A 10,431-nucleotide genomic window follows, 5' to 3' on the forward strand; every position below is an offset into this window, starting at 1 on the left:
ACAATTTTTGATCTTTGAAGATTCTGCAAACAAAGCCTGGATGACTTACTCCAGTGAATCTTCTATGTGGTGCACTCTGCTGCAATTGCGCCTTAGCAGTTAAGGGAATAAATATTCAGGTGTTGAACAATATACAGTTTAGTGACTGCATTGTAGTGGAGGGTGCCCAGTTCCTTCAGTGGCATTGAAGCTGCACCCACCGAGGCAAATGGAGAGAGTTCTGTTTAACATCTAATTTGTGCGTTGCGGATGATGTAGGCTTCAAGGAGACAAGAGTTGAGTTAATAATCAAACAAAGTCGACCCAAGGACAGGTTTTTGTCGTCAACTTCTTTATATGGGCGGTCAGGTTCCATTTTTCCTAAATACTAGCTCCCAGGACGATTACACGGAGGAATTCAGTTACATTGAAGCCATTGAATGTCAATCGAATATGAGTAGATTCTCATTTGTCAGAGTTATCTTCGCTGTATTTGGTCCTTCTGTGGGTCAATCCGATTCTAATCGCTTTCTGATTTCAAGTTTCAATTCCCATCTGCACCTGATATTTCAACCCGTTTCCTTGCCGAAATTTCTCCACCTGTCTTAATAATAAGGTTTAATTGGAAGCACACTAGCTTTCGGAGTGACTATCACCTGATGAAGGAGCATTGCTCCGAAATCTAGTGTGCTTCAAATTAAACCTGTTGGACTATAAACTGGTGTTGTGTGATTTTTAACTTTGTACACCCCAGTCCAACACCGGCATCTCCAAATCAGATCAACCGTGAGTTCGTTGAATGGTTGAGCAGACTCCTTGGGCTGAATAGCATACTTCCACTTGGTTTAACATTTCGTCTAACGCCTTATTTTATTCATAAGTTCAGAAATGTGAGGGGATGGGAAGAAGTTACAGAAAAGGTTCATTAAACAGATAAGACAGATCAGGAACAAGCCTCGAATACTCAGGAAGAAGAAATGTGCTATGACCTGGGGGCGACAAATGACACTGGGCCCCAGCACAGGTGGCTGTCCAGAAGCTGTGATTGCTGAAGGAAGTTGCCAGATCTTATACAGTTGGCAAGTCAGTGATCACTCTGGATAATGGATCCTTGTATGATTCGCACACAGCAGAAATTTGTGAAAGAATGAAATGTTTGTTTCATTGGAGAAGTTTTCTGCGTTTCCAATTCCGAGTGACTGTTTGAAATGCTGATCAGATCTTTGTGTGAAGTGTTAGGTTAAAATACTCATGAACAACCCCACTGGATAAACTTGTGCTCCCGATCTCTTGTTAATTTTTTCTCTTTCTTTCGATGTAAATTCATATAAAGACAAGATGGAATTTAGGGCAGAAAGAAAAATGCGTTCCTTCTCATTACACCAATTTCATCTACAATTGAATAGAATGGCTGCTCTCACTCTTCATTTCGACTTTAATGTGGTGAAGATTATTTGTGAATCTTCCGTGCAGTGAAGGGCAAGATTCTCGATCCAGTGTATACCAGAGTGTGAGGTGCAAAGGAAAACGACGAGAGCGGTGTGTAAAGTTAGCAACCAGAGTGTGACTCGAACCCGTGAATGTGGAGCACAGCGGTATAATAACCCAGCACCGTAATCTCACACTCTCCTCTGCACATTTTGTAGTGGGGTGACATGTGACCTCATCAGGTTATATGCAGTGAAAGTCATGGATGAGAAAGTTCCAGAGCGGAATCGAATCCATACCATTGTGTTACTGCTTTCACTAGAATTATAATAACAGCAAATTCCAATAAATAGCCATGCTGGTCAGAATGAATAGCTGTCAGTAATACATTCTGAGTCAGAACTGAGTCAGAATGAAACAGGACAAGAATTTTCCGTCATATTTACACCTACATTTGACTCTATTTTCTTCAGTCACTTTTTCTCTCACGTGAAGAAGCAGCCATGGTGAGTGAAATAAAGGTGATGTTGTCGCTCAAAGGGCCTTTCTCATGTGGCTGAACCTGAATTGGATTCAATCGCAAGAAATGCTGATTTGTTCCTTTCATTTTAATTTTGCTGAAACCTCACAATTTTCATTGTAATGATCAGAAGTGAATTAGATATATCTCATTGGAACGATTAATGTTGTATTCAAATTTGCTCTGACTTTATTTCAGCTTAAGGAAAATACTGCTTAGAAAAACAGAGGGTTAAAGTGCAAAAGAAAACCCACCAGTTTTGTTGCTTGTTGCTTTATTAAATGTTGAGTATTAAATGGACCAAATATCATGGTGTTTGTTCTCACATCCTTAAAGCATATGATGAAAGCAGGAAGTCGATCTCCAAGCAACTGGTCACTTCCTATTCATTATGTAATATCTTCTGTTCACAATAAATAAAAATCCACTCAGTTCCATTTACAATGGTTTAGGTGGAATATTATGCCAAATCTTTCAAAATGCAGAGTTTTGGAAGCGAATTTATTCAGTTGCACACATTAAAGAAATTTCTTTACATTTAAAGTTAAGCAACTAAGACATTGTTTCCCGCAACTTCCGACCGACTACACCCCACCTCTGCACCTTTACCTAGCCACACGCTGTCTCTCTCCTTGTGAAATGTATTCCTTGTATGTCACCAAATGTGCCTTTCCAAATATTTTGAAAAACAGATTCTTGGAGTGACAGCGATTCTGTTCTCATCATTTCTTTGCCCTTCCAAGGTTTTATCAAAGCTATTGAATGCCTGCCATCTCGATGTTTACTTACTTGAAAGAGGGAATTTTCCACCTATTTAGTCTGTTCAAACATTTCATAACCTGAAAAAACCCATTAGGTTTTCCTTGGTTCAGGGATAACTGGTCTCAATTTTCCAAGAAGACAAGTGAATAAAATCTCATCCTCAGTACACCCCCATCAGCATCTTCTCTAATGGCTTTACACCCCAGTAAACACCGTCATTATCTATTCATAGAATCACGGAATCCTACCGTGTAGAAAGAGCATTTCAGTCAATCGAGCCGGTGTCGACTCTCTGAAGAGCATCTCACCCAGACCTAGCTCCCCTCCCTATTTCCTTATATTTCACCTGAAGAAAGGGAATCCCTCCCCCATATGATTTCAAATAAACCTGTTGGAGTATAACCTAACGTCCTGTGACTTCTGACCTTATCCCCACGTTACCCATGGCTAATTCACCGAATTTACTTAATTCACTCCCTGGACACCGAGAGGGCAATTTAACTTTGCCAATCAACATAACCCTCCCTCTGAACAGCAATGCGAATTACTGAGACAATGTTCCATCATACTGAGCATATGCTATATCATTTCGTAATGGTTTTCTACCCTGGTAACAGCCTCATCAAAACAAATGAACCCAAATTCAATGTATCGAAACGCTACTCTGTCCTTTACAATTTCATTCGTGCTGCGGGAAATGTTTCTGCATTCATATTTGAATGCGTTTATGTTGTTTCTTCCTTAGCTTCCTGCTTCTAGTAAACACTTCAATCCGGAACAAGTCTGTCAAATGCTTTTCATTCCAACACAGGCACAAGGTGTAGTTTGCAGAAGTCACGTGTTTGGCCGTTCACTGACACTCTGCCTCCCTGAGAGTTGCAGTCCTTCCCCAACTTTAAGGAGAAAGTGAGGACTGCAGATGCTGGAGATCAGAGCTGAAAATGTGTTGCTGGAAAAGCGCAGCAGGTCAGGCTGTATCCAAGGAACAGGAGAATCGACGTTTCGGGCATATGCCCGTCATCAGTAATCAGGATTCCTGAAGAAGGGCTTATACCCGAAACGGCGATTCTCCTGTTCCTTGGATGCTGCCTGACCTGCTGCGCTTTTCCAGCAACACATTTTCAGCTTCCCCACCTTGATTCAGGCAGCACTGTCACATGCCCCATCGAGAATGGATGGACAGGTATCAATACCCACATGTGGGAATGGAGCGACAGTTTTAAAATGTTTACTTTGTCCCAGGGGAAAATTGAGCCCTGTTACAGGCAGGGACATTAATCATTATACTACCGAGGACAAGAATGTCAAAGAAGGCCCTTCAACTAAATGTGGCCACACTTGTCAATAACAACTGCCTAATGAACTGAATCCCATTTTACAATGCTAACCCCACAGCCTTATATGTCTTGGTATCAAAAGTTCGCATCTGAATATTTATTCATGTTATAATGATTTCTGCCGCTCTGAACAATGCAGACAGTGTATTCCAAATTCCAACTACCCACTGGCTGATAAAGCTTTTTCGCACATCTTCTCAAACCTTTCTGTCTTTCTCCTTAAGTCTCTGGCCCCTGTTGATCTATCCCTCCATCAATGGGAAACTCGTTCACTCAACCTTGTCCATACCCGAACTCAATCATGTCTTGTCTACATCCCCTTTGCACTGCGACAAACACTCCACTCTGTCCTGTCTTTCTTCACAACTGAAACTCTTCAGCCCAAACAGTATCCCGGTAAATAACTCCTGCAATTTTCTCAGTGTGATAACATCCCTGCTATAATGTGACTTGCAAAACTGCACAACGACACTCTTGTGTGAGTCTTATGAGCATTTGTTTTAAAATTTCTGGATTAGTATGAGGGCGATTCTGGCTAAGCAGAATTTATTACCCATTTCGAATTGCCCAGAGGTCAGTTGAGACTCAACCATATTGCTATGAGTCTGAAGTCACATGCAGCCCAGACCAAGTAAGGATAGCAGATTCCATTCTGAAATGACATCAGTGAAACAGATTTTCTTTCAACAACTGTCAATGGATCTATAGTAGTCATTAGATTCTTCCTTGCAGATATTTTTTGGATCCAAATTTGACAATCATGGCATGGTGGGATTCAAGCCCTAGTACCCAGACTATTACCTCGGTCTCTGGATTATCAGTCCTATGAAATTACCACAAGACCAACACAGAAAGCCACAAAGCTGATCTTTAACAATAAAATGTCTTTTCACCAGAACTGCCCTGGGTATTTTCCATGAGCCTGACGCTACAATTGTCTCTGGTCAGTAAAAGCTGTGACAAAGTGATTGATTTCACAACCGCGGTATCCAAATGGATCGACTTGTTTGAAGGTCCCGATGGTGGGATTGGGGCACGTTCACCCAACAACAGTGACCGCAGCAGCAGCACAGACAGAACAGTATGTATGTGAAAGAGAGTGATAGATTGGGCATTGCCTCAGAGAAATGGGGGGAGGGACGGAAAGGAGGTTTAATGATCGTGGGAAGGACCGGAATCTCCGACAACGGGTGAGTTTGAATCCTGATATATGAAACGCAGAGATGTAAGAGAGCGGAATTTGAAGGTAAAACAATTAATTTCTTAGCATGTGTCACAAAAAGGACAACGGAGAGAACACTTCGTGCTGTGATTTCGTTTCAAATCGAGGTTGCTGTGGTCACAATGCAAAATACCGACAACCACGATCACAGTAACCACAGAACAGGATGCTTGCAAGCAGCAATAAGTATACTAGCAGAGGAAATGTTCGGAAGAATAACACATGTACAATATCAGTACTCAGTGAACAGTGACAGACATGTGGGAACTGAGAATGAGCTGAATCTTTCAGTTCCATGTCTTCAGAGGCTGTGAAGATCACTTGAATGAGAATGTTGAAAAATTAGATTGATCGATTCCGACAAAACATCAAAGACTCGGGGGACAGTACAGGATATTGTTGAAATGTATGGTTCAATAGCATTTCAGCTTAACATCGGCACAGCCGCTCATCTCGAACCGGAAATTGAGATGGGAAAAACTGCGCAGTTACTCTCTGGCTCCAGTGATGCAATCGGTGAGCGTGCTGTCCTTCTATGATGGTATAGAGGCGCAGAAAATTACGAGGTTGAGTGTGCTCATGCTCAGGGGAATGCTTGTCCCCTTTTAGACGATCATAGCGATTTACACTGCATCTCTCTATGACAGCTAAGTGGCACAAGTGGAGCAAGTTGAGTCCTAAACTTGCAGACACCAAAGAAACTGAGTCGTTCGGGAGCAGAAAGAACCCCACTGATCGATTGCAATTCAAATGCATTTGGCTTAAGGTTCGTAGCAGTTTATCAGCAGCACATAACCCTGACTCCAAAAGTCTGTGAGTATCCAGAAGAACAGTGAGCGATCGTTGAAGGTACGTTTCTCCAGACGATATTTGTCAACGTTACAAGCTGCAGCTGAGCTGGTGGTGTTGCGATTGAAATTGCATGCGTCCGGACATTGTGCTTAATGTTGGATATCAAAGCAAATGGTAAAGTCGAGTATGCGCGTTTGGAAAAGTAAATGCTTTTTTGTTGAAACCCTTTGCAACAAAAGGAAATACTTCACACGATCGTGCGATCGATAAGAAGCAGAAAATGCACAGCAGCCGTGGTTGTGAGCACCGGCAATATAGGCATTTGCTTTCGCCAGCCCGCAAGCATTGGTTGGTAAGCTCAGCTGGTTCGAGCGTGGTGCAAATGACGCCAAAGTCGTGGGTTCAATCACCATACTGAGCATGTGCAGCGCTTGTGTGGTCAGCAGCGCGGTATCACGGTTCACTGTCTACAAGCGTTTGTCACATGATCGGTTGAGACGTGTATTCATACGAAAGCCGACAATCGCTGTCGTGGAACATGAAATCCCTGCTCCCATGCCGGATCTCAGCTGTGTTTCCAAACAACGTGCTTCACAAAGCCGGAAGCGCCATCTGTGCAATAAAACATTTGACAGGGTTAGACGCACGACTTGATCGCCGTAGCCGTGATGACTGGTGGATGTTATCTGCAGCAAATCAACCAGTCTCAGTTGTTTTCACCAACAAATGCAAAACATGATATATGCGTCCGGACTTTGTGCTTAATTATAGATATCAGAGCAAATGGTCACACTCGAGTATGCGCGTTCGGAAAAGTAAATGTTTTTTTTTGTTGAAAAGCTTTGCAACGAAAGGAAATACTTCAGACTATCGTGCGATCGATGAGAAGCAGAAAATGCAGAGCAGCCGTGGTTGTGAGCACCGGCAATATAGGCATTTGCTTTCGCGGGGCCCCCCGTGTTGGTCGGTTAGCTCAGCTGGTTAGAGCGTGGTGCTAATAAAGCCAAGGTCGTGGGTTCGATCCCCACACTGACCACATGCAGCGCTTGTGTGGTTGCTGTGTTTCCAAACAACGTGCTCCACAAAGCCAGAAGCGCCATCTGCGCAAGAAAACATTTGACAGGGTTAGACGCACGACTTGATCGCCGTACCCGTGATGACTGCAGCAAAACAACCAGTCTCAGTTGTTTTCACCAACAAATGCAAAACATGAAATATGTGCAGTATTAGGCAGACCTGACACCGTCTCGGAGGAGAACCAGAGTTCACGCTTCAATTCAATCCAAGATTCGTTCGTGTTATTTTCCTGGATCTCTGTTAATACTCGTCACACGACTTCCAGAGTCAATTCGTTCGCTTGCTCACCTCTCATGCATCGACACTGGAGTTATCATACCACCAGCAATATCATAGAGCTATTAATAAAAGCAAATTACTGCGGATGCTGGAATCTGAAACCAAAAGAGAAAATGCTGGAAAATCTCAGCAGGTCTGGCACCATCTGCAAGGAGAGAAAAGAGCTGACGTTTCCAGTCTAACTGATTAAAGATAAAGATAAAAACAAAGGGGGAGTATTATGGAGCTATTTATACCACGCTGAGAGAAGGTGAGTCAAGGCTCCAGATGCAAAGGTGATAATGACAGTGCATGCAGAGATTAAAGGGAGATTAAAAGGCGTGAATGACCCAGGCTGAAGCCAGCGCTATGTGACAAAATATGTGAGGGATGGGTGAAGAAGAGACAAAATCGAACACAGGGGAGAAGGGTAGCAAAGCGGGAAGAGGAGAGGAAAAAGGTATTGAGAGAGTGGGGAGCGAGAGAAAGAGAGACAGTCAAGAAATAAGAGGTACAGAACAGTGAAAAAAAACACAACCAAATATGTTAAATAAAATAATTGAAATAAAATTATCTGAAGTTGTTTGAATTCAACAACTTCAGACAATTATACTTCTTTTCTTTAAATTTATCTTTTTTATCATTTCACCTGCACTACCATAGAGCCATTAGATATGGACAGCACTGAAAACACAGTCTTCGGTCGCACTCGTCCATTCCGAACAGATATCCTCAACTGATCCAGCCGCGATTGCATGCACTTGACCCATTTCTCTCTAACCCTTTCCTAATCAAGTACACGCCCAGATTCCTTAACAGTATTGGAATTATACCATCCATCACCAGTTCGTCTGGTAACTTATTCCAGAAACGCACCACCCTCTGCGTGCAGCCGTTGCCCCTCACTGCCTTTCGAATTCTCACCCTCCCACACCAGATTTATACCCTCTAGTTCTGAACTGCCCCACCTGAGCGAAAGGAATTGTCTATTTACCCGATTCATTCCCCTCATGATTGAAAAACCTCCGTAAGATTAGCTCCCAGCCTCTGAGGCGCCAGGCGAAATAGTGAGCGAGTGTTCAGCCTGTAAACGTTTGCACCTTTTCCATTTTCAAATGTAGGATGATGTAGCATGCTGTCTGAAGCAATCATTTTAGCAGCTGACCTGTCGCTGACAAACTCTGCAGGAAGGCCTGACAACTTGCTAAATATGCTGTCAAACGAAGATTTCATAAGCAACATGAGTCATTGAGCAAAACGTGCAATTGACTTCTGAGCTGTTGCTGACACCATAGCAACTGCGTCGTTCGGGAGCAGAAAGAACCCCACTGATAGATTACAATTCAAATGCCTTTGGCATAAGGTTCGTAGCAGTTAATCAGCAGCACGTAACCCTGACTCCAAAGGTCTGTGAGTATCCAGAAGAACAGTGAGCGATCGTTGAAGGTACGGTTCTCCAGACGAAATTTGTCAACGTGAGAAGCTGCAGCTGAGCTGGTGGCGTTGCGATTGAAATTGCATGCGTCCGGACTTTGTGCTTAATTTTAGATATCAGACCAAATGGTCACACTCGTGTATGCGCGTTCGGAAAAGTAAATGTTTTTTTTTGTTGAAAAGCTTTGCAACGAAAGGAAATACTTCAGACTATCGTGCGATCGATGAGAAGCAGAAAATGCAGAGCAGCCGTGGTTGTGAGCACCGGCAATACAGGCATTTGCTTTCGCGAGGCCGCCCGCGTTGGTCGGTTAGCTCAGCTGGTTAGAGCGTGGTGCTAATAACGCCAAGATCGTGGGTTCCAACCCCACACTGACCAGATGCAGCGCTTGTGTGGTTGCTGTGTTTCCAAACAACGTGCTCCACAAAACCGGAAGCGCCATCTGCGCAAGAAAACATTTGACAGGGTTAGACGCACGACTTGATCGCCGTACCCGTGATGACTGCAGCAAAACAACCAGTCTCAGTTGTTTTCACCAACAAATGCAAAACATGAAATATGTGCAGTATTAGGCAGACCTGGCACCGTCTCGGAGGAGAACCAGAGGTCACGCTTCAATTCAATCAAAGATTCGTTCGTGTTATTTTCCTGGATCTCTGTTAATACTCGTCACACGACTTCTAGAGGCAATTCGTTCGCTTGCTCACCTCTCATGCATCGACACTGGAGTTATCATACCACCAGCAATATCATAGAGCTATTAATAAAAGCAAATTACTGCGGATGCTGGAATCTGAAACCAAAAGAGAAAATGCTGGAAAATCTCAGCAGGTCTGGCACCATCTGCAAGGAGAGAAAAGAGCTGACGTTTCCAGTCTAACTGATTAAAGATAAAGATAAAAACAAAGGGGGAGTATTATGGAGCTATTTATACCAAGCTGAGAGAAGGTGAGTCAAGGCTCCAGATGCAAAGGTGATAATGACAGTGCATGCAGAGATTAAAGGGAGATTAAGAGGCGTGAATGACCCAGGCTGAAGCCAGCGCTATGTGACAAAATATGTGAGGGATGGGTGAAGCAGAGACAAAATCGAACACAGGGGAGAAGGGTAGCAAAGCGGGAAGAGGAGAGGAAAAAGGTCCCTTTCCCTTTTTGCTCTCACACTAGATGCTGGAATCTGCTGATTTATGTGCTTCTACTGGTCATCAGTGAATGGTGGGTTTGGAATGATCAATGTCCAATAGCAACAGACACTAGGATGTTTGCTACTGTCTGATGCACGGTGAACAGGATAGTTTTGTTCAGTATTGGTACAGACTGGAGCTTCTTCCTGTCTGTCTGACACAATGTTTAACCAAACAGCCTCATCACCAACAGGACAAACAACTTATGACAGAATCGTAAGACAATGTATCAATTTTCTTTTGAATATTGCGAGGACATTGTTCTAACAAGCAGTGTTCTTGTCTTTTGTTCTTTATTCTATCAATTGATCTTCCCATGTAATTGAAGCTGAGGACAGAGTGACTTCCCTTTCAATCGAAGCAGGACTTGACTGAGGGTGGAATCAAAGACCCTCAGCAAAACTGTGGTTAATGGTAATTAGAGAAAATTCTGCAATG

At 43.2% G+C, this 10,431-nt stretch overlaps 2 non-coding genes across 2 annotated transcripts; both read left to right on the forward strand.

Moving 5' to 3' along the window:
- The first annotated feature begins 7,002 nt into the window (after positions 1-7,002).
- trnai-aau (transfer RNA isoleucine (anticodon AAU)) lies at positions 7,003-7,076 on the forward strand. Its single transcript has one exon. It is a non-coding gene; the product is annotated as a tRNA-Ile (tRNA).
- A 2,038-nt stretch (positions 7,077-9,114) lies between these two features.
- Positions 9,115-9,188, forward strand: trnai-aau (transfer RNA isoleucine (anticodon AAU)). Its single transcript has one exon. It is a non-coding gene; the product is annotated as a tRNA-Ile (tRNA).
- Positions 9,189-10,431: the final 1,243 nt, after the last annotated feature.

This window comes from Chiloscyllium punctatum, unplaced genomic scaffold (assembly GCF_047496795.1).
Source record: "Chiloscyllium punctatum isolate Juve2018m unplaced genomic scaffold, sChiPun1.3 scaffold_1070, whole genome shotgun sequence".
NCBI classification, from domain to species: Eukaryota; Metazoa; Chordata; class Chondrichthyes; order Orectolobiformes; family Hemiscylliidae; genus Chiloscyllium; species Chiloscyllium punctatum.